Source organism: Ochotona princeps, chromosome 3 (assembly GCF_030435755.1).
Source record: "Ochotona princeps isolate mOchPri1 chromosome 3, mOchPri1.hap1, whole genome shotgun sequence".
In the NCBI taxonomy this organism is placed as follows: domain Eukaryota; kingdom Metazoa; phylum Chordata; class Mammalia; order Lagomorpha; family Ochotonidae; genus Ochotona; species Ochotona princeps.
In genome coordinates this window covers 84,153,165-84,176,261 of record NC_080834.1, presented here as the reverse complement: position 1 = coordinate 84,176,261, position 23,097 = coordinate 84,153,165, and the positions used below count along the sequence as shown (strand labels likewise).

At 42.7% G+C, this 23,097-nt stretch overlaps 1 pseudogene; it reads right to left on the bottom strand.

The window, feature by feature from the left end:
• Window positions 1–3,354: 3,354 nt before the first annotated feature.
• On the bottom strand, window positions 3,355–21,696 carry LOC101528525 (small ribosomal subunit protein uS2-like; annotated as a pseudogene).
• Window positions 21,697–23,097: the final 1,401 nt, after the last annotated feature.

The following is a 23,097-nucleotide window of genomic DNA, read 5'->3' as shown; positions in this document are numbered from 1 at the left end:
AGAACTAGATAACACAATATTTGCACCATAAGTATTTGGGACATGCAGTCATTAGCAAAGTAGAGGGGACAGAGGAACAGGACAGTGCATGTGAAGAGATTCCAATGAAAATTACTCATTCTGTGGGCCCACACTGGGGGTGGTGGATGAAGCTGCTGTCTGCAATGCTGGCTTCCCAGTGGGCACTGAACGTAGTCTTGGCTTCTCTGCTGTCACTCCACCTTCCCGATAATGCAGCTGGGAAAGTAGTGAAAGATGCTCCAAGTTCTTGCATCCTTGCACCCTTGCAGGAGTCTGGGAAACTCCTGACAACTGGCTTTGGTCTGGCACGGCCCCAGCACTCTCTGGCTGTCTCTGTCTCTATGTGTGTGTAACTCTGTCTTCCAATAAAATCTTTAGATGAAAAAAAAAATTCACTGTGAGGAACACAGAAATAAAAGATTACAAACTTCAACAGACCCTCAGAGATTCATGAGTTATCAAATGGTCTAGCATACATATCACAGGGATCCTAGAATTTCAGGAGAAACAGATCAAGGCAGAAAACACATTTTAACAAGTAATTGGTCAAAAAACTCCCACATTTGGCACCTGCCCCATGCATTCCTATTTAGAAAAGTCAGTGAAACTTAACACAAACACAAAGAAAGTTGCACCTAGACACATCAATTTAGTTGTACTTAGAAAAATCAATTTAGTTTCCAGTTGAGGAAACTAAGCATGAAAGTTTTTGAAAGCAGCTAGAGAAAAGTGGTATGGGAAGCAATGATTAGAATGACTGTGGATTTCTCATCAAAAACCAATGGAGGCCAAAGGAGAGTGAAATGGAAACTTAAAGTGCTGAAAGAAATGAACTGTCAACCCACAGTTCTATGTCCAGTGAAGATAGCTATCAGAAATGGAAGTGGAGTAAAGGTGTTTTTCTCGGATGAATGGAAGTTAAGAGAATCATCATGGGCAGACCTACTCTGTACTGAGTGCCTGAGGAGCTTCCCCGGATGGAAGGATCTTCAGAAACGAAGGAGGAGCAATAGAACTGGCAAAACTCTGGGGGACCTGATTGCTTTCTTAAAATTTATGAATTACGTGTGGCTAAAATGAGCAAAAATGGGTGAATTTTAGTGTACGAAGATGCATTACGTATGACTTTTCTAACATAAGGTTGATAGAATAGAATGGAAACCTACGTTTCATTTGAAGGGCTACAAAATTAAGCATAATTAAGCTATTAGGATAGATTGAATATTTATATTGTAGCCCCAACAGCAGCTAGTGAAAAATAAGACAAAAAGTATATAGCCAAAAACTTGTAAATTATCTAAATGAGATAAATTTGGTTCTTTGATTCCTGAAACCTGTGGGAGAGCCACATGGAGTTCTTGGCCCCTGGCTTCTGCCTGGCTTAATCTCAGCTGTTGTGGGTGTTGTAACTGCAGCAGTGGTTGAAAGATCTTTCTCTGTTTCTCTTTTTCTCTCCCTTTTCACTCTGCCTCTCAAATAGGTCAGCAGATAAAACTTTAAAAATAGATAAAATTAAATGCTAATGATAGTTACATAATGCAAATGGAGTTTTTAATTTTCATTGCTTTTGCTAACTTGTTGAAATTGATATCCATTTATTTGTTTTCCCTGGTTAATTTGAAAGCTCTGCCTTATTTTCTGTTTCCTCTTTTTTTAACTCAAACTCATGCATATATTTCTCTAGTGCTTACATAAAAAAAACTTGCCTATTTGCTCATTAAGATCCCCATCTCCTTTCTGCTTTCTCCACCATTACTCCAATAAAATAAGACTTTAAGAATACTTTCACTTTCAACATCTTGTGCATTTCCACCTCATGTGAGACTTTTGGTATTCATTAACACTGTTTTTTTTTTTCCTTTTTTGTTATCAACCTTAAAATTTGGCTGAAGCAGTTTAGTACTTTTTGTTTTTGATTATTAAGCCATATATTGTTTCCACTTTAATAAATCATTGTTTGGTATATATCTTACACATTACCACAGTTGAACGGTATCATTTATAGCTCCCTCCTCTCTCTCTCTCTCTCTGTCTCTCTCTGTCTCTCTCTCTCACAGACACACACACACACACACATCCCTCTTAGGCACCTTTGTGGAGGGAGCAGTGGTGATGGTCAGAGTAGACAACAGTTAAGTGTTTGTGGATGCTAAGAACTTGACCATTTCTCTCATTTGCTTTCATTTTAAATGTAATTTGCTACCCAAGAACTTGAGAGACGTCTAGCCTGGGTAGTTTTAATAAGTACGGTGAGCCTTTCATGTCTCTGGGAAAACCTTGCCTTCCTCCAGATTTACTGAAGTTGAAGGTTGGGGTCCTTTGGGATAGAGAAGAGTGTAGTGTATTTTTCTGAATCTTCCAATGACTTCTCAGTATGGAGCATCTCCAGTCATGGAGTAGGACGTGACACTTGTGCTGTTGCTGGTCTATTGTCTCCCACTTGCAAACCCGTCCTTCTGTAATTTGGCATACTCTTTCAATCACCTTTGTGCTTTGCCAGTTGATTTCCTCTTCTGAATTCCAGTAGAAGACACCAAGGAGACTGAAGGGATGGAGGAGGAAGAAGGTGATTTTCTTTGCTTTCTATTCCTTTGGTTGCCATTGCTAAAGCTTCTTCACTCTGAAACCAGCAATTCCTTCCAATGATAACAGGTGAGCTTGGTTTGCAGTTTTTACAACATCTGAAGTATCAGTCATGTCCTCCCCCAAATCCCAACATAGTCCACCAGCATCCTAACATGTCTGTGTTTCTTGTTTAACATGCCCACCACACTGCTCCATCTCTAGGGATGACAACTGTTTCTTTCAGTTCCTGTCTTGTGACAACTTAAGTTTTTTTTTTCCTTAGCTAATACACATGTACAATTCTTTACATTAAGCTGTTTCTATTCAAATAAATCTTGTTCTTTCTGTTTCTAACTGTAACTGTAGGCATAGAGGCACTTACCTGAGCTAGAACCTGGAATTGTAATAAAGATGTTCAAATTGGATCAGTATAGAGTCTGTTGAGATTCTTAGTCTTTGTAGAATACAAAAAAAAGAGTTGGGCATTCTCACCCTCAATGCTCTCCCGATTCTGTAGAAAGAGATCCTATGAACCCACCTAATAAGATGGTTCACCCTGCGTGGCACCCTTTCCCCAGGATGGTGGCTTATGTAACTCAGGTCACTTATTCCTAGGGCATGCAAGGTTGAGCTAAGACAATGTGGGCTTGTACCCAGGGATTCAGGAAACAAGAAAGTGATAGGGGCATTATTTATTTATTTTTTCTCTTATTTTCTCTTCTTTTCCGTCAACCTCACTCCACCTCTGCTTCAAAGACTGCGGCTAACTTAAGACCACTTGGTGGTTGTGCCTACCTCCTCAGTGGCCTGAGCTGTGGGGGTTGCAGACCAGTCTTCATTAGCAGGCTGGGAGCTCCAGTCTTCAGCGGAGAATTGCTGGATGGGCACAGAGAGCACCTGCACATCCTTGGACCAGTCTGCAACCTCAGGCTGCTCCTTGGTCACAGCCTTTTTCAGCTGCGGCCTGCTCTTCTTTTTCAGTCTCTCCAGGATCTCGGTAAAAGTAGAGATCAGGCATGACCTCCCATGGGTGTTTACAGGAGATGGTGCCGTGCATGCGCAGAACCTCCTGGGCCAGAATCCACCACATCAAACCCACGGAGTTGTTGTAAGGGATAAGGATGCCAACAGCAGAGGAGAGTCCATGTTGCATAGAGCAGTGATGGGCAGGTTCACATGGCGTGCCTCCACGAGGCAGCCCTGGGATCCCTCACCACCAGGAACCACGGCTCCCGGAGGACAGCCTGATCTGGTTAGGTGCCAAGAGTGAAGCGGCCAGCGATGGGAGTAGCTCCAGTGGTAGCAGCAAAGGTCAGCACAGCCCTCTGGCCAGTGCTCTGGGAGGACATCACGTTGACATCTGCAGGAATTTCCTTGGCCACGATGGCCCGCGCCACCAGCAGGAATTTCTCCCAAGTCCTCTTGAGATGGATGATGTCGACACCTTCACTTTTCCTTTTGTAGATCTACTGCTCCACCAGGAAGTCAAGGTTAGTGCCTCCCGGGCAGGTTCCTGCGGCCAGGAAACTGAGGACATCCTCCTCCTTCATCTGCAGGACGTCAAGGGCTCCAGATGTTGTGACAGCTTCCCTGTTAAGTTTCGCTGGGTCGCGGTAGCCTAGTGGCTAAAGTCCTGCCTTGCATGCACCAGGATCCCATATGGATGCTGGTTCTAATTCTGGCAGTCCCGCTTCCCGTCCAGCTCCCTGCTTGTGGCCTGGGAAAGCAGTCGAGAATGGCCCAAGACCTTAAACCCTGTCCCCTCCTGGGAGACACGGAGGGGGCTCTGGGCTCCTAGCTTTGGATCCACTTTGGATCTGCCTTTGCGGTCAGTTGGGGAGTAAGCCAACAGATGGAAAATATTCCTTGCTATCTCTCCTCCTGTCTGTATATCTGACTTTCCAATAAAAATAAAATAAATAAGTTATGCCAAGAATCAAAGACAACGCTGTATGGACTGCTTGCCTGGGAGCAGGGAAAGAGCATTATTTATTTATTTATTTATTTATTTAAAAGATTTTATTATTATTGGAAAGCCGGATATACACAGAGGAGGAGAGACAGAGAGGAAGATCTTCCATCCGATGTTTCACTCCCCAAGTGAGCCACAACAGGCTGGTGCGCGCCGATCCGAAGCCGGGAACCAGGAACCTCTTCCGGGTCTCCCACGCGGGTGCAGGGTCCCAAAGCTTTGGGCCGTCCTCAACTGCTTTCCCAGGCCACAAGCAGGGAGCTGGATGGGAAGTGGAGCTGCCGGGATTAGAACCGGCACCCATATGGGATCCCGGGGCTTTCAAGGCGAGGACTTAAGCCGCTAGGCCATGCCGCCAGGCCCCATTATTTATTTTTTAAAAAGATTAATTTGTATTACAAAGATGTACCGAGATAGAAGACAGAGAGAAAGATTTTCTGTTTGTTCACTCCCCAAGTGGCCACAACTGCCGGAGCTGAGCCAATCCAAAGCCAGGAGCCCATGGAACTATATCATAAAATACTATTTTTAAAAACCAAAAAAAAAAAAAAAAAATTGAAAGGCACAGACATAAAAAGGAACAGCGATCTTCCATCTTCTGGCTTACTTCACAAATGTCTGTCACAGACAAGGCTGAGCCAGTCCCAAGCCTAGAGCCAGGAACTCAGTTTGGGTCTCCCATGTGTGCATCAGGGAGCTGAGCACCTCAGCTACCTGCCATCCGTTGACATGCACATCAGCAGGGCGTCAGACTCAAAAGCAGAGCCAGGACTGGAATCTAGAGTGATAGAGGGCACAGGCCTCTCAAGAGATGTCTTCACTGCTCCACCAAATGGCTGCCCCTTCAATGAACCTTTTAAAGACCTTGTGTATGCAGAAATTTCAGGTATTTCACACCAAAATAAACACAGTTTAATTCCATTTCCCATTCACTTTGTGAAGTATTCCCATATTCTTGACCCTGTCACTGTGTTGACACTGATATGAGCGTAGTTAATTATTCCAGTTGGGAGGACAAGCATAGCCCTGCTCCTGCTATAGTTGCTTGGGTTCCTATTCTGCTCTGTCAGCCTGAGGATGGTTTTAATAAACATAATAATTTAAAATAGTATTGATGTCTGATTTATCTCTAAGTGGTTTGAATTTTTTTCTCCTTTGATTCAAGCTGAAATTTCTTATCTTATCTTTTCTTTTTTTTTTTTTTTGTAGCCTGGCATGTCACTTCAGAAAACAAATCAGTTTTCTTTTTCCTGGCTATTCTCTCTTTGTCCATCCTGCCTGGACCCATTTTTTATTTAATTGGTTGATGTTTAAGCAACGTGTGATACTTTTTGCTGTGACTTTAGAAGGATCCCTGGCTTGCTCTGGTCTTTTAACACACACACACACACACACACACTTCTGTATATATATAGAATTGACCTCACACCAGGCTCAGGAAAGAGCTAGCAGTTGGAGGGAAAATCATTATCTTGTCTTCTCCAATTAGAAAACAAACTCTGGAAGACGATCTATATTGAAGATTCTATACTGCCTAGCCATTGTTGTTCATTTGGTGTTAAAAGAATTGATCAAGGGCTTCTGTTAATACGCTGTATGACCTGTCCAACAATGACACACTTAGCCATGCACACTTACTGTTACCAGCTTCATGCCTGACATTTTTGTTGGTAATATGAATGGAACTATTTGATGAATTTAAAGTCAAGTTTACAAGTGGGTGATTGACACTTTGCTGTAAGAAAAAAAAACCTGCTGTTTGTTTTAAAAAACCAAATTTTTAATACCATCTCAATGTTAATCTAAATTGTATAATATTAGATTATCTAAATTCAAGTTTAGTGATCTTCAGAAATTTGAAAAAGACCTTTGGTGACCACATCTGGAGGATAGTACGTGACAACAGAAAAGGTCACTGGATTTGGAGTTAAGTATTGGAACCTTAGGTTCATCATTTCCTAGCTGAGGATTGTCAAACCAGACATCATATTAGAACTTCAATCTTATTTCTAAAATGGAAATAGAACACCTGATGAAATCACCTGGCATTATAGTTGTATAATTTAGGGTCAGCTTGATTGCAAACAACGAAAAATCCAGATCAAATTGTGTTAAATAATAAAAAGAATTTGTTGGCTCATATAATTTGAAGCCCAGAGCTGAGGTGGACTTTGAGGTGGGTGTGTTTTAGCCAGCAACCGTGTCTTTATGTTTCTTTCCTTCTATGTCACTTCCTGTGCTCCTTTGTCAGTGTCCTCATGAGGTGAGCTCACCCTTGCTTTGCCTCCTGAGGTCCATACTCATCCACATATGGAGCATGCACAGCTGGGGATTCGTTGGTATCTTTCAGAAGAGAGATGATACTTCTTTCTTACAGTGCTTCAGCGCAGTCTCAGTGGTCCAAATTGGGTCATGTTTCCCCCTTTTCACCAAGCTTCTGCCAAAGCTTCCACCTGGCTGTAGTGGCAGAGTATGGATTCCAGAACAGAAATCCTAGTGACTGCTATGAGCAGGCCACAAAGAGATTACTAGGGCAGCCATGACGCTCATGATTATAGCAACTGAAGACAAAACTCAAGCAATCGTGGCTGTGTTTATTCAATTTTTGTGTCCCAGTGAACCTCCAACGCCACTTCTTAGGATGTGAAGGAATGAGGAATGACACACTCAGCTACAACCTGCCCTTAAAACACACATCCTCAACCAAAGCAATCTTGACCAATGAACCATGGGAAATACTAGAAATCTATGAGGCACTTTGTAATGCATTGTTATTAATAATGACAACAATAGTAAAATGGCCACCGTCTTCATTGATTTGAGTTCATATGCTTCAGACTTTGCTACTTACTTTCTGTTTAGTCAAGAGAAGAGACAGATCATTTAGTGTCTCAGTGGGGTGTTAAAGGGTGGTGAGTAATACTGATCCTTACACACCGATGTTATCTCTGCTTATAATATTTTTGGAAGCAACCTTTCATGCACCTGCAAATGCAGACTGGTCTGTGCTTACTGTGGCAAGAGACACCTTTTTACTAAGATGCAAGGAGAGTGGAAATAAAATTATAGAAAGAAGTCTTCAGTTATGACCTTCTTGACTTTGTTACTAATAAACTGTCAAGATAACACATTACCTTATACAGAACACCTTAAAATATTCAAGACTCCACTGGTCAGATTGCTTTAACCAAAGGAAAGATAAATCTATGTGTAAACAGGTAGATTACCAATTTATATTGTCTGTTTCTTATTTATCAGTCATTGTAGTTCAAGGCCACATTTGTAGACTTTTTCTTGTCTAAAAGGTTAACTTTGTCTTTATGGCTAAAGACTCTGAGCTCTTCAATCTCTGACCTTGGAACGTCCTTGTAATATACCCTGAATTATTCAAAAAGTCTTTAATCTTCCAAATTAACCAAATCCCTTCCACTGCCCTTGCCTAGAGCTCAGAGTAGACCTTTATCAGTTAATGAAATTGGACTTGGAAATTTTGAGGTTTTTATCATTTATGTTTAATTTTAAATTCTTTTTCTCTTTATTGTGGGAGTGAAAGCTATAGTGAGCAGTCTGCCTAGAAGTCTGACAGCATTATTTTAAAACAATAGATTTTATTCAAATCCTAACTGAGAGAATACAATGCTCCTATCACATATGGGCCAGCCTTGGATATAAAATTTCTTCATCTCATTTCTGACCTTAATTTAGGAGCTCCAGCCCCACCTACCCTATCCCCCTCATCCTTCCTCTTTTCTTCCTTTGCCTTCTTTTCATTCCCCAGCCTCCTCAAGTGCTGTCAGAGAGATTTTGGTCTTTCTCTTCCAGTGCCACTGGGTGCTAGAAGGACTGCTGTGGATGGGCTTTCCTATCACACGTTTCATGACACAAATGGAATTGAGGATTGAGATATCACATCTCTGCACATTCCCTGCACCTGTGCCTCAGATCCAATTAAGCTCCCACCCCTTTAACACCACTCTGGACTGTAATCCGTCTCTGGGGCTCACTTCAAGCCCTTTCAGAGATCTTCTCCCTGTTTGCCTTCTCCAAGCTACCCAGGCACTGAGGACTGGAGCCTGTTCTTGGTTGGAACAGGTCCATTCACCAAGACTTGCAAGATTGCCTGGTGTGTCCAGGTGCAGGCAGGCAAGTGCTGTAAAGGTCATATCTACCATCCCCCCCAGCGAGGCTTACTCTTCTTAAATCCTCACCTACCTTCTTCCAAAATCACTTAGGCCTGGCAGGGTTTGTTTATGAAACCCCGACTGGGAAAATCTCTTTCCCATATTTTAAGCTCCACCAAGGAGATTTTTGCGTTTGTATTGCCAAGGGCTGTTGCATTGAGCAGGCTTGATAGGCATCCACGGAGATGCTTGTGGTTGAGGCCACTGTGCACTCTGCCTCTGTTGTGTAAGGCTCAGTGGGGTGTCTGCAGGGAGTCACCTACCCCAGGAGTCATTACAGAGCAGGCCATGGCAACCTCTGGTGTCGGGACATGTTCCCTGTGGCTGCTGCCACCCAGCTGGGCTCTTCCAGTGAGGACTGACTGGCTCCCCTGATGGGATTTCTAGTTCTTTCTCTGTCTCAGGCAGAATGTGCAGATGGAATGCAAAGGATTATGATTGTTAAACTAATTCCAGAAGGGCTGTTGACAGTTGCGGCACCCGCAGCCTAACCTCCCAGGGTGTGTGGCTGTTTCTCTGTTAATGTGCCTCCCTGTCACTTTCCTACACCAGGGTTGAGAGAACAGGAAATGTGTTTGATGTTTAGATTGTCTGCATTCAGATCTGATCTACTGCCCTCTATGTTTGTGTGTCTGGGCAAGTAAATTAGCTTTCCTGGACTTCAGTTTGTCCAGAGATAAACCAATGCTTTGGTAGTATCTGCCTCAGGTTTCTAGGAGGCTTAAACATCCTACTGTCTAGTGAAGAGCCTGATCCAATGCTGGTCACATTGGACATCCCAATAAATTCTTGTATTACTCATTATAATCATCTCTGTATTTGGTGGCCCTTCTGTTATCTGTCAGTTTTTCACACCCATTGTCTGATTTAAATCAACCAGCAATTCTTGGAGGCAGAAATTACTGTGCCTCTTTTATATATGTAGAAGCAAAGGCTCAGGGGAATGAGGTAATTTGTTTAAAGTTGTGAAGCTGTAACTTGCTTATTTGCGTTTTTGTCTGTATGATTTTTGTTATTCCTTCTCTGGTCATGCCCTGCTTTGCAGCTGGATGACACAGCATTGTCAAGCGCTCACAGTCCTGTCCAGCCCTTTCCCCATTAAGAATTCTTCTTTAGGCCAGAAACTTTCTGTCTCCCAGGATCCTGTGTTGTGCCTCAAGTCTGCTCAAGTTCCATGGCTCTAGCTCAGGCACTCCTGAGCCCTTTGTCATCAGGCCCCCATGCCCTTCTGTTGTTCTTCTTCCACAGGGCAGTGTTGCTTAGTGTCCCCAGCCTGTTCACCTGCGTACCACTGCCCGCCATTCTCTCAGCCATACTGGCAGTGGGGAAAAGGGATTGTTTTTCAGAGCATCTGACCTCCTTTTTGTGCACATTGTGATCTTAAGGTGGGAAAGGGAAGCTGGCAAGGCACGAGTTCACGAGGTGGGTCACTAGGGATCAAGCCTGGGAAGCAGCTATAACTAAGAATTTGGGAGCACTTTGTGGGTCAGCCAAGGGGAGTTTAAGTTGTTATTTTTCCTGGTTGGTATGTGGATGTCTTCAAAATGAGTCAGGCAGTCGTTAAAGGTTTCAAATGGTGGAGAAACACAGCGAAGAAACTAGGACATCTTTGTGTGTATAAAAATTCCAGATGCAGCCTTTAACACTAAGGTTAATTTTTCACTCTTTCTCCTCTTTCAGCTAATGCTTAGGATGAACAGGTGTTAGGGAGCTCCAAGCAACATTGGGACTCTGTCATTAACTACATTTGAGAAATGTTGGGTTAAACATCTTTCTCCAATGAAAGATGCCCATAGATTTCATTCAATGGCCACTTCTAAATTTCACTAAGGGAATGTTGTGTGCTGTGTTTTACATGTGTTGAACCCTGGAATTCTGTCTTTTCTTTCTTGAGAGATTGCCTACTGATGCAAACCCAATGGGCTGAAAGGCAGATGACTGTGTGCTAGTTCTGATGGCCTCTAGCATTTGTGTTTCCCAAAGGGGCCCCTTCCTCTGGATGTGCAGCCACATTCTTGGTCCACAAGGATGTGAGGCCACTAAATTCAGGATGTCTTCCAAACAGTCTTCTTTGGGTCACATTAGAATGTCTATTTCCTGGATAGACAGAAGGTGGAGGGAGAACAAAGAGGGAGAGGAACGTGTCAGGATGATCATTTCATAAGAAAATGTCAGCTACCTCTTTTACTGTGCTGTTTCTTTTACTTGAAACTCAATGTGCTGGTGCCCCATTTTTATCCTGCACCCCTGCTGTGCAATTCCTGATTCCTCAATCCCCTTTCAACCTTGCAGACCTAGTGACAGCTTTAAAATCTGTCCTGGATTTTAGCTCCCCCATTTCCACTGCTGGCACCCTACCCCCTCCGTTCCATCTTATTATCTCTGGACAACTGCAACAGTCAGCTGGTGCTCAACTTTTGTCTTGACTCCTAAAATCCATTTTTCACATTGAAATCAATTAAGGACTGTTTAACTGAAAACAAAGTTTCCCTGAGCTTTTTTGTGTAGATAGTGTTTTTGTAAGGCTACGAGTGGTTCTAAGATAGGGTATCCCAACTGCCAAGGAGACCACAGGGAGTTGGAGTGTCTTCGGAGGCCAAGAACTCTGAGGTCATCCACTCCCGCTTGGATCTGCCACATGGGATGGAAGCAGTCCAAATCCTTCCTTGCAGGATCCAAGGGCACCAGAACAACAGCCAGGAGCCCTGAGCAGTCCGCAGAAACAGAAGAACAGTAAACTTCCTTGGGGACTCAGGAGAGGAGCTTTCTGTGATCCTCACTTGGTTCCAACCTTGGGTCCCCACCCTCTCTTGCAATGACCATCAGAATCGCTCCAGAAACCCCTCAAAACAAACAAACATACAAACAAAACTCTAGAATAGATAGAGAACAACAAGGAAAGCTTGGAATCAGACAGGAAACGGTCTGCGTGGATTCACTTATACCTTACTAGGTGGGACACAAAGATTGGTTACTCCTCACTGGGGTATTGAGGATTTCTCTGCATACCCCTCCTAAAACTGTTCTGCACCTAAACTGTTGACATATGTCTTGTTAGAGTTATAAGCCAGTCTAAACTACCCGAAAAAAAAAGCCAAGTTAAGCAAAATTATGCTTCAATGCTATAAAATGCTAAATACTGTAATGAAAATAGACATGAGCCAGCTAAATACTAATCTATAGCCATTTTAAGGTGTATAGAACCCAGTTGTGTATAAACTAAAATTGAAATGTCAACGAAGGAGTCACAGGATGTGGTAAAGAACCTGCATTTTTTTAACATGTTGGTTACTCAATACTATGTCAATTAGTCTCATAACGTCATAAATTGTTGCTGATGTTATGTCGGGGCTTTTAATTGATAGGGATGATACTCTGCCAGCTCTACCTTCAGACCAGAGATGGTCTCCCCAACAAGCCATTGAATTTGGACAATAAGATACTGGACTCTATGTTTGGTATATGCTTGCAATGAAAGAATCTCATGTGAACTTGAACTGTGGTAATGCAACAAGGTGAAGGAATCCACCATGGGGGGAGGTTTTGGGGAGGGGTGGGGGGAATCCCAGTGCCTATAAAACTGTGTCACATAATGCAGTGTAATTAATTAAAAAAAAGAAAAGTAAAAGAAAAAAAGATAGGGTATAGTTGGGGCAGGGAAATTGTCTGATGGGACTCATTTATTTACGCATTTAAGAAAAACATTACCAAGTATCTACTATATGCATTATTTTAGTGCTGTGCAGATAATGGTAGACAAGATGTAGATTTTAGTCCCAGGGTGGCAGTAGTCCAGTGTATTGGTTCTGAAACCTCAGTATGTACTAACTGACAAATGAGCTCGCTAAAACAAGTTGGACTCAACTCTCAGAGCTTCCTGGGTATTACAGGTGTTGCTTGTCTGGGACCACCCTTTGAGAATCAATTGTATAATGAAAGAGAAAGAAAAATAGGCCAGTAAACAAGTGAGATAGCTGCCACTTATAATATATACTCTAAAAGAAAAAAAAAACTCTCAAGGAGAAGAGAGAATTCTACTATAGGCTGGATGTGCAGAGGAGTTCTCTCTGAAAGGTAACACAGTCAGTGCTTGGTACCCAGAGAGAATTGGTTGCAGCATACCAAGGCACTGAAATCTCCAGCTCTCTCTCCTCCGCAGAAACCAAATCTTGAGGTTGTTCCAGAACATTATATAAAAAAGCATGAAATTTATATATAACCTGCATATATCCTGTAGCACACTTAAACCATCTTAATATTAGCTATATTTATTACAGAAATAAAGTATGTCCAAATATTGTTTTCTGTATTGTTTAGGGTATATTGATAAGAAAAGGGACTCTGTGTATTCAGTACAGACACAATTTTTAACGAAACAGTTTCGTTCAGTGGTAAGTTGAATCCTTGGATGAAGAACTCAAGGTGTATTCAATTCTAGTTTAGTCCTAAAAGAAGAATGAAAACTTGCTGTAGCTAACAAATAACACCCAACCGAAGAAAGAGTATATGCACAGATATCGAGGTATGATAGAGCTTGGTATATTTAAGAAGCAGAAAAAAAAACTGGTGTAACTGGAGCGGAAAGGCTCAAGAGAGATGGAGTGCTAAGACCAGGTAGAATCTTTGGCATATAATTGCACTGTTTTGAGTAAAATTGAAGACATCCAAATGAGTTTTGGGTGAGTTGTAGAATTGAAACTGGAAGTTGGGATGTTAGTCTGAAATGGAGACAGCCACTAGCTGACATTTGTTCTGTTGCTGGGCACAGATGAGTGGCTGTGATTAGAATGGTGGAAATATGCCTGGTAAATTATCATTCACCTTCCTGTTTTGTAATGGTTTCTGTGGAACTATCTGTAGTAATAAATTTCCAGAATTGGCCTGGCATGAGAAAGAGGAGACATAACTATCAAGAGAGGTTTGATAAACATGCAGCTTCCCAAGCATCCTCAAAGGAAGTTTTTGTGATCCTCCAGGCTTTCAATTAGGGTACAGCATGGTGCAGAAGCAGGTGAGAAAAGCTGTCCCTTAGAGAGAGAACCCTGGAACAGCAGCAGCAGTGTCACATGGAAGCTAGCCAGAGATGCAGTTCTCAGGCCTAACCCTGACCTGAGCCAGAATCTGCATTGTATGAACATTGCCTAGGTTCTGTTTTAAAATAAAGTGGCAGTGAAATACGTGGCTGAAGACCATGATCCCTATTGTTTCTCACAGTGAGTTTCAGAGAAATTAGGGCCTGCCTTGGGTCTTTGGAGTCTCTGGTTGCTCCTATTTATAAGTTCATTCAATTGTATTCCCATAAGCTAGCCCAGGCTCTGCTCCTCCTTTCTGCTGTATTCTGTATGTGGCAAAGACCCTTCCTTGAGAAAGCAAAAACACTGACTCAGCGTGAGTGGCTGCCTGCAGGCAGGAACTTGCTGGACTTTTCTTTCTCTGGGTGGTGAGAAAGTTCCCCGAGTATTCTCACTTCTTGTTTTTGCAAAGACCCCTCCACCTGTCCCAGATTTTATTGCTTTTAAAATCTATTTTATATTCCATTATGTGATTCCACTATCCTCCCTCTCATTCAACTGTTGTACATGCTACATTCTAATCTAGCTTCAGAACATTTCATCAGATGGTCTCCGATTAAAATCCAATAAAATTTAAAGCAGGGGAAAGTTCAGAATAAAGGAGATGCCATCTCTCACACGTGGTTGGAATGAAATTCTGCCTCAAGCTTGCCGAGCATATTGTGGGGACCGCCTCGGAGGCCTGCATTAAAACGAAAACAAAATAGCAATAAAAACGACTCTCCCTGCCTCTTGCTATACAAATTCTGTTGTCTCTTTAACTTTAGGAACCAAATGCTTTCTGTGAGAACCTCAATAGCTTAATACCTTTATTATGGATTTGTTCTGTGAGAGATGTGGCTGCCCGACCTTTATTCTTTCTCTGTCCTGTCCTCCTCCTCATCCTTCCTCTATCGTCTGTGTTGCATTGCTGCAGCATCCATGCCCTTTGAGCAGTGACCTTCGAGCTGTGGCATCAGTCTGCCTGCTGGCCTTCCTGCTCTTGCCCTCCTCTGCACAGGATTCCGATCCATGTCCCACTCTTCTTCTTTGGACAGTATTTTCTCAGCTCAGCACCATCTTTTTGCTTCTCTCTGGCAGCATCATGGCTGCCTCTAATAATCAGGGCAAAAACCAGGACTAAGAAGGTAGCAGAGCTCTACTCTGTTTATTCCCGAGGAAGTCCCTATTGTGGAACATAGATCACCAACCAGTTTCCACTATATTTTTTCTTGTCACATTTGTCCTTATGTGTAATTAGGCAGATCCAGCTAACATATATTTACTCTCTGCCCCTTCATAATTATGCTCCCACCCATTCTGTGGGAGGAAATGTACTCTCCACCTCACCCCATCCTTTAAAACAGCAAACAGAGCTGCAGCCAAGCACACGGTCATCTTCACTCCGAATCTCCGTTAGTAAAGACTTTCTCACCCCCTCCTGCTTTTTTTTTTCTTTCTTTATGCAGCATTTCTTGTTCTAGTGACTTAAGGAATTGTCATAACTGCCAGGGACAAAGCAGGGACAATGTGGGAGTAGAAACAGTGCAATTAACTTTGGCATTGATTTGGTGATGGTCCCACTCCCCTGATGAACCAGGCTCATGCTCCCCTCCGCTGCACCTTAACATACATTAAAGTGAGAGTAGCTAGAGGTGGTGGTGGGATGCAGGCAATGTATATGCATGAATACACTTGCATTGTTTATGTGCAATTATTTTCTGTGCAGGCTATCAGAGTGGGAGTGAGAGAAGGGATTTGAGCTAAAACTCAAATCGGTTGCTTTTGTTGTTTGCTAAACTGGAGGCGGCAAGGAGACTGGCGGGGAGTTTCTGTATTATCTGTTATTCAGTTTTAAATATTTCAATTATGCTTCTCCATTGGTATGGAAAATTGAGAGCTGGCTATAAAATGCTTGTAAAAATAACCGTACTTGGAGCAGTTTAATTACTTTAATGAAATGGAGACAAATATTTGTAAGTGAAGAGCATGCTCATAGATAATGCAAGTAGAATACATGTATTATTCAGCAAATGACTTAATTAGTTTTTAATTAGTAGGAATTGCCATAATTTTTCTGCATATCTTTTATTGGGATGGCTTTTAATAATAAAAAACATGCGGGTATCCTTTGTAGAAAGGCATTTACTGTTAAGTGGCATAACAGATTTGTTGTTTCAACTATAAAAATTTCAATTCTATTATAAGCTAATTATAGTTTAACTTGTCTTAGCAATGTTCAATGTAGTGCTTCCCATATGCTGTCTGTAGAATGTATCCATCCTTGTGAGACAACTCGAATGTGACTTCGCTTTTAGGCTCTGTCTCCCTTTAAAGAACCTACAGGAACAATCCATCCATCCTTCTTTCTGTCTGGTTATCATTCGTTCATACATACATTTAACATTTATGACCTCCAAGAATAGCACCATGTATTAGAGTGCTAACGGTGTTGAAAACCCAAGGTGTGGCAATCATTTAAGACCAATAGGGGAGACAGACACATAAGTGAATAATTACAATTGGTGTTATAGATGGCACTGTACAATGAAATATCAAGTAGCTTTAAAATAGTGATGAGGGGCCCAATGCAGTAGCCCAGCAGCTAAATTCCTCACCTGGCACGTGTGGGGGTCCCATAAGGATATCAGTTTGTATCCTGGCTGTTCCTCTTCCCTTCCAGCTCCCTGCTAGTGGCCCAGGAAAGCAGTAGGGGATAGCACAAAGTCTTGGGACCCTGCACCCACATGGGAGACCCAAAAGAAGCTCCAGGCTCCTGGCTTTGGATCAGCTCAGCTACAGCTGTTGTGGCCACTTGGGGTGAGAACCAGCAGATGGAAGATCTTTCTCTATGTCTCTCCTTCTCTTTGTAAATCTGACTTTCCAATAAAAATGAATAAATCTTAAAAATAATGATAAGGACACAGCCAAATCTTCCTGGAGATGACAGATAATGCCACTTAGAAGAATAGACTCTTAGCCGCTTGCAAGATGTTCTAAGCAGATGGAACAAAAGTGTGGTCATAAATGCCTGCCACGCTCAGGAGCTGTTTGGGGTAGAGGTTTCGCAGGGCCCTGAGTGCCATGCTATGAAATGTGCTTTTGATTGCTGAAATAGTACATGCTCTTTATGGAAAAGTTGGGGAAAAGCAAAGAAGAGTAAAATAAAAATCACTTGTAAACTTACCAATTTTTCATGATTTGGCACTTATTTTTTTTGTTTCTACATACAAACTCATTTTAAAAAATGATGAGATTGTACTACGCAAATAGCTTTCTATCTTGCTTCTTAGTGCATTGTAAGCATTTCCCCATGTCATTCAAAATTTCTTGTAAATGTAGTTTTTAATGGCTGTGTAACAGTCCACAGTAGGCATGTGTGCCTGGCCTGTCTTTGATTTAAGCAATTTTCTATCACTGGGTATTTCTATTGTTTCCTTTTCTTACTATAATAAATAATGCTATAATAAGCATATTTATACACAAATTTGCCTGCATTTGTGATGATTTCCTTAGAGCAGTTATCCAGAGTTGAAATTACTAAGACAAAAGAAATAAATTTTTTTTCAGATATAAAATTTTTAAGACTTTTGATGCATATTGTCTTAGAGTTTTCATCATTAGGAAGGGAGAATTAGCAATAAAATAGATGCATGTCTTAGTGGATAACAAGGAGTTTCTATGTCTTAATGTTTTTAATATTTACTAGCTTGGCAGAGAGAGAAAATACTGTCTCATTGCTGTGATAGTTTTCATTTTTCTAATTACAATATTGTTTGGCATATATCTAAGCGCTTACACTGATGAACTCTGAGGTCATAGCAGCCATTTGCATATTTGTCTTGGAAATGTCTGTGTCTTCTCCCTGCTTTCTTATATTGGTAAAGTACTTTCATTGTTTGTCCTCTCCATAATTTGTTATTGTGTTGCAGTGTTGTCATTGTTGTATTCTTTTATTGATAGGTAAATTACAGCCAAATCTATCAAAAACATCCTTTGAGATTTCATGCTATCATGTGACACAGTGTTTTTGAATTCCTCAGGTGATCTTGCCACCATGCACCAACAGATTTCTCAGCTTTTGCCATGTGGAAATGCTTTTTTTATTGCGTGGACAATGAAGTCTAAGTTTTTTCCAATGAGATCTAAGTTATTTCCAAGGTTGTGTGTGTGTGTGTTTGATAACAGTGGTGAACAGATTGAATTCTTTTTTTAAAAATTTTAATTTAATTTAATTTTTAAAAATTAATTACGTTGCGTTATGTGACACAGTTTCATAGGCTCTGGGATTCCCCCATCCCCTCCCCGTGCCCTTCCCCCCAAGGTGGATTCCTCCACCTAGTTGCAGTATTACAGTTCAAATTAAGTCAAGATTCTTTCGTTGCCACCATATACCAAGCATAGAGTTCAGCATCTTATTGTCCAGATCAATTCAACAGTTTCTTGGGGAGGCCATCTCTGGTCTGAAGGTAGAGCTGGCAGAATATCGTCCCAATCAATTAGAAGCCCCAGCACATCAACAACCATTTACAACATTATGGAATTAATTGACATGGCATTGAGTAATCAATACATTATAATCGTGTGAGTTCTTCACCACATCCTGTGACTACTTCATTGACTCTTCAATTTTTGTTTGTACACAGGACTGGCTGCTACACACCTTAAGGTGGCTAAATGGTACTATTCAGCTGTCTCGTGTCTGTTTTCATTTTAATATTTAGCAGTTTATTGTGTTGATGCATAATTTTGCTGCACTTGGAAAATTTTAGGATAGTCTAAACTGGCTTATAAATCTAACAAGACCTTTGCCAACGGTTGAGGTGCAGAACAGATTGAATTCTTAAGATAGCCATTAGCTTTTCTTTCTTTTGTTTTTTTTTTTTTTTTTTGCTTTTCTTTTTTTTTTTCTTTATTTTTGACATTCTTTACATAGTTAATTAGGGTAAAAAGGTTCAAGGGCTATAGGGAAGTGGGTAAGACTATTATTTCCACATTGTTTTTCTCATGTATCTGGGGTGAAGGGGGAGATAAAGGGAGAAGGCCCACCCTGACTCCCACCCACCCCAGGTCCCAGATGTGGGGCATGCTCCAAGAGTCTTGCTCAAGTAGTTTTGATAGTTCAACAGATCTGAATTGCTGCCCATCTCGCCACTCCAAGCACGATGAAATCACTGAAGAATCTACTGATTGACATAGTCCATCCCAGAGTCTCCGTTTGCCCCATATTTCATTGCCAACATATAGCTGAGGTATTTGACTGACTTGTTCTGTCCTCTGTATTTTCATGGTTAGGGTTCTGAGTCCGGCAGTTTGATTGGGAGGATCCCCCCAAAAAATTTGCCTGAGTTGTACCCAGACCAGATTCTTGTGTGTACTAGCAAGCATAGCGCCCGGCACAGTTTCTTGCCCCAATCAGCTGGTAGTTGCAATTGCTGGGTCAGTTTTCTCTCCAGCCGTGTCTTCCACTGCAACCAATGGATGTTGCATTCCAGCCTGATTCTGCCCAGCACACACTCGGCCCTCACCCAAACCAATGGGAGCTGCAGCCTAGTCAGAGCGACCCACAATAACCCCCAACAGACCCACCCCCATCCTGGTTTGCCAGTATGTGCAACAGACTTGTCCAGTCTATCCCACACCCCATTTGGCTCTCATACATGTCAATGGGCATTGAAGCCTAGTTCAACCCAATGAGCCCGACTATCTAGCCCACACACATGCTGTTGGGTGCCTTTCTGTCTAGTCACCCCATCCCCTGTCCTGGTTTTCCTGCCCTCCCGTGGTAGTGGTAACCCAAGAGGGAGGAGCCCACTATTTCCCTCCCAGGCCTCTCCCACTCCCAGATTATGCACTGTCCAGGTGATTCTGCAGTGTAACTTGACAGAATTAGCCCCCAGTGCCAGCTTCTGCCAGCTGATGCTGTGGCTAAGCCCAACCAACCCTCACCCACTCTAATTTTTGTGCTTGCACAAGTAGGAATAATCAGCCCAGCCTGGCTTTTCCCTGATCTGGCGCACATGAGGCCTTGGGTGTTGTAGCCCTGCCTAGTCTGGTCTGCCCCCATCCTAGCTCACACTCTCCAGAGGGAGTAGCTGTCAAGCAGGAGGGCCCCCCAACATTCCCCCTGCCGGCTCCGCCCCCTCCCTCCCTGCTTCTCACGTGTGCTGGTTGGGTGCTGCAGTCACATCTGGTACAGGCATCCTCACCTTGGCATTCCGTAATGTGCACTGGTTTGTGTCACGACTGCACCTGGCTTGAACCACACCATGTTCTGGTGCTTGGATTTGCCAGTGGATGATGTGAGCTGATTCAGCCTGGTCTGCCCCCGACCCATGACAAAAGTATGCCAGTGGGTAACTTCCCATGGCCTGTTCTAGGCTATTTCCTATAATGCTTCTTGCGTTTACCTGCAGGTACTGTGTCCTGCCAGAAGAGTTGCCCAGGCTCCTCCATCAGAATCTCTCCCAATGCCAGATTTTGCACATACCAATGGGTCCATGAGCCAGCCCTATTCAGTTCACCTCCTGTCCTAGTAGGAACAGTGGCTTTCCTGACTGGCCTTCAACCCAAACTAGTCCTTGCTGTTGGATGTTTCAGCCTAGCCACGGCTCGTCCATACCCACATATGGCTCACACATGGCTCAGTAGGGGTTGAGACTAGCCCAGTCCGTCCCACATGTACCCTGGTCCTCCAGGATACTAGAGGGTGTTGGAGTCTGGCCTTGCTTGGTGCATCCAATCCCAGTCCACACTTGTGCCAAGGGAGACTACAACTGTTTCCTAATCAGAACACAGCCCCCATTCCAACCCACACGCCCCTTGGTGGGAAACTCAACCCAGCTAGGGTTGTCCCCTTAGCTCCCCAAGGGCTTCTAAGCCAAGGGATCACATGAGACTGTGGTGATTCTGAGCAGACGGGAGCTCCCATGTTGGCGCTGCCTGGCTTCAGACCAAGCCTAAGGGAGCAGAATGCCTCTGGTCCACACGTGGGCCGGCTGCCGGGAAGCAGTCTGTCCCAGGAGGAGGCATGCAGGTCGGAGGACGTTAACTTGTATAACCAGTGTTTGATTGGTACTTTAATGGTATTTTTGGAGTGACATTGAGCACTACAAGGACATATGACTCCAATAAGACAATTTTGTTACTGTAAAGAGTACTGTGTTGATTTGCCAAAGTTTTGTAACTTAGTAAAGGTGCACCGTTCCTCAGGAAAAAAAAGTATGCTGATTATACATGTAGATTTGATACATTGAAATTTTTGATCAATGAGATTAATGCTGAATGAAATATGACCCTCCTGGTTTGGGGAGGGGTGGGGAGAACCCAAGTATCTATGTAACTGTGTAACATAATACAATGTAATTAATGAAGTTAAATAATAAATAATTAAAAAAAAAAAAGAAATATGACCCTCCTGAGACTGCCAAACATTGGACAAGTACAAAAAGCTGAGTCAGCCCTCTCTGAAATGGGGTAGATGAACATGCTTTGGCCGACCCAGGTCCTGGCAGAGGCCGACTTTGAACCCACGGACAAGTGTTGCCATCTCACCGTGATCTAACAGGAGCCTCGGGTCTGACAGGACTACACAAGGGCCCCTTCTCTGCTAAATGGGTTTCCTTTGCTCAGCCCAGACACAGGGATGATGATAATGTAGTTTGTGTGCTCTGGGTAAAAGATAACCTCAGAAATTGCGAACAGATCTTGGACAACATGAGACAACTTCGGGTGGGTGGTAGTGTAGCTGGCATCACCATGGTGTGATGTGACTTGCTTGGCAGATGTCCTTCTTGGTAAGCAGAATGGCCTTGAAGGACTTTGGATCAGCAAATGAATGGTGCCTTGAGGCTACTCCATGGTTCTGTCCGGTGTGGCTGCCTACCTCCAGGGAGGCTGTCACCATGGTCCCTTTTATTCCCAGGCCTGTGGAAGGCACATCCCTGTTCCACTCATTTCAAAGTAAATGGACTCTGACTGGCTGTTGACTCTCAGTCTTGTGCCTTTCCCACCTTAACAGAGCTCTCAGTTCCCAAGAAGGCGGAATGATTTCTTAGATATCTCTGGAGGCTTCATGATTTACTTAATACAAATAACCTGTATTTCCCTTATCTGTGAAATGGGACCGATGCATTATCTATGTTAACTGATAGGATTGCTTTGACCAATCAGATAAAAATCAGATATAAGAAAGAGCTATGCATATATTACCATCCCTCAGTGGTATGCTTGAGCACATTAAGGAATATACCCCTTGACTTGCAACTCAAGTTGGCAGGGCTGCCCTTGTTTTGAGTTTTTCCTCTCTGTAAAACAATAAGATATCCGCACAGTAGCCCAAGTGTCCAAAAAAGCATATTTGGTGAGTGAAATTCTGTAACCTTGCCATTTGTATGTAACATTGGTTTTTGATTCCATAGCAAATGCATGCTGTTAACAACCCTGGAATTTCTTCTCCTGACCGCAAGGTGGTGCTCGTGTATCCGGTAAAACAGTTTATTCAGCGACTGAATCAAAAATCCTCTTCATTGCAACCTTAATTTATGGTCAGGATTTACAACCCGCTATCATAACGTTACCTTTCCTAAGCCATCAATTCTATTTTTCTCTTTTTAAAAAGCTCTCTTTCTAAGAAATTACGTTTCTTTTCTTTTTCCTTTCTTTTCTTGAGGATTAAGTCTGCTTTGTGACAGATCCATGCCTGCATTTTGCATTATGGACTCCGGGCTTCCTCCCGGGTCAGTTCTGGCCTTTCTTTGTTGGGATTCTGCATGGCTGTGTTTTGAACTTATTTTCAGAGTTTAGCTGGTAGGGTCTGATTTCAGACCGGTAAGGTGAATGGTGGGTGGAGGAGGGAGGAGGGCATTTAGTGTAGGGGTGAGACAGGGCTGGGTAGGAGCTTTGAGCTCCTTGTCTAGAGCTCTGGGTCACCATAGGCAAGTTCACTGACCTTTCTGAGCTACATTTTATCATCTGTAAATGGTGATAATGCCAATAGCAATCTCTTTGTGCTGGTACACAATTAATAATAGTATTAATGGTAATGTAATTTTTTGCCATCTGTAAAGCAGGGTGATAATAATAATAACCTCTTAGGATTCCAGACAAACTAACAAAGAGAAAAAATAAAAACTTGCTAGCAAGGTCTCTTTTGCTCGGAGGAGTTGCAAGGATCCTTAACGGTTGCCTTTATAATCAAGGATGCCAGAGAGTTTGTGCATGGGGACAGGGGTCAAGCTGGAGGCTCCGCTCTTGGGCTCTGGCTGTGTGTGTGTGTAGATAACATCTCTGTCTAACATGGAGTGAT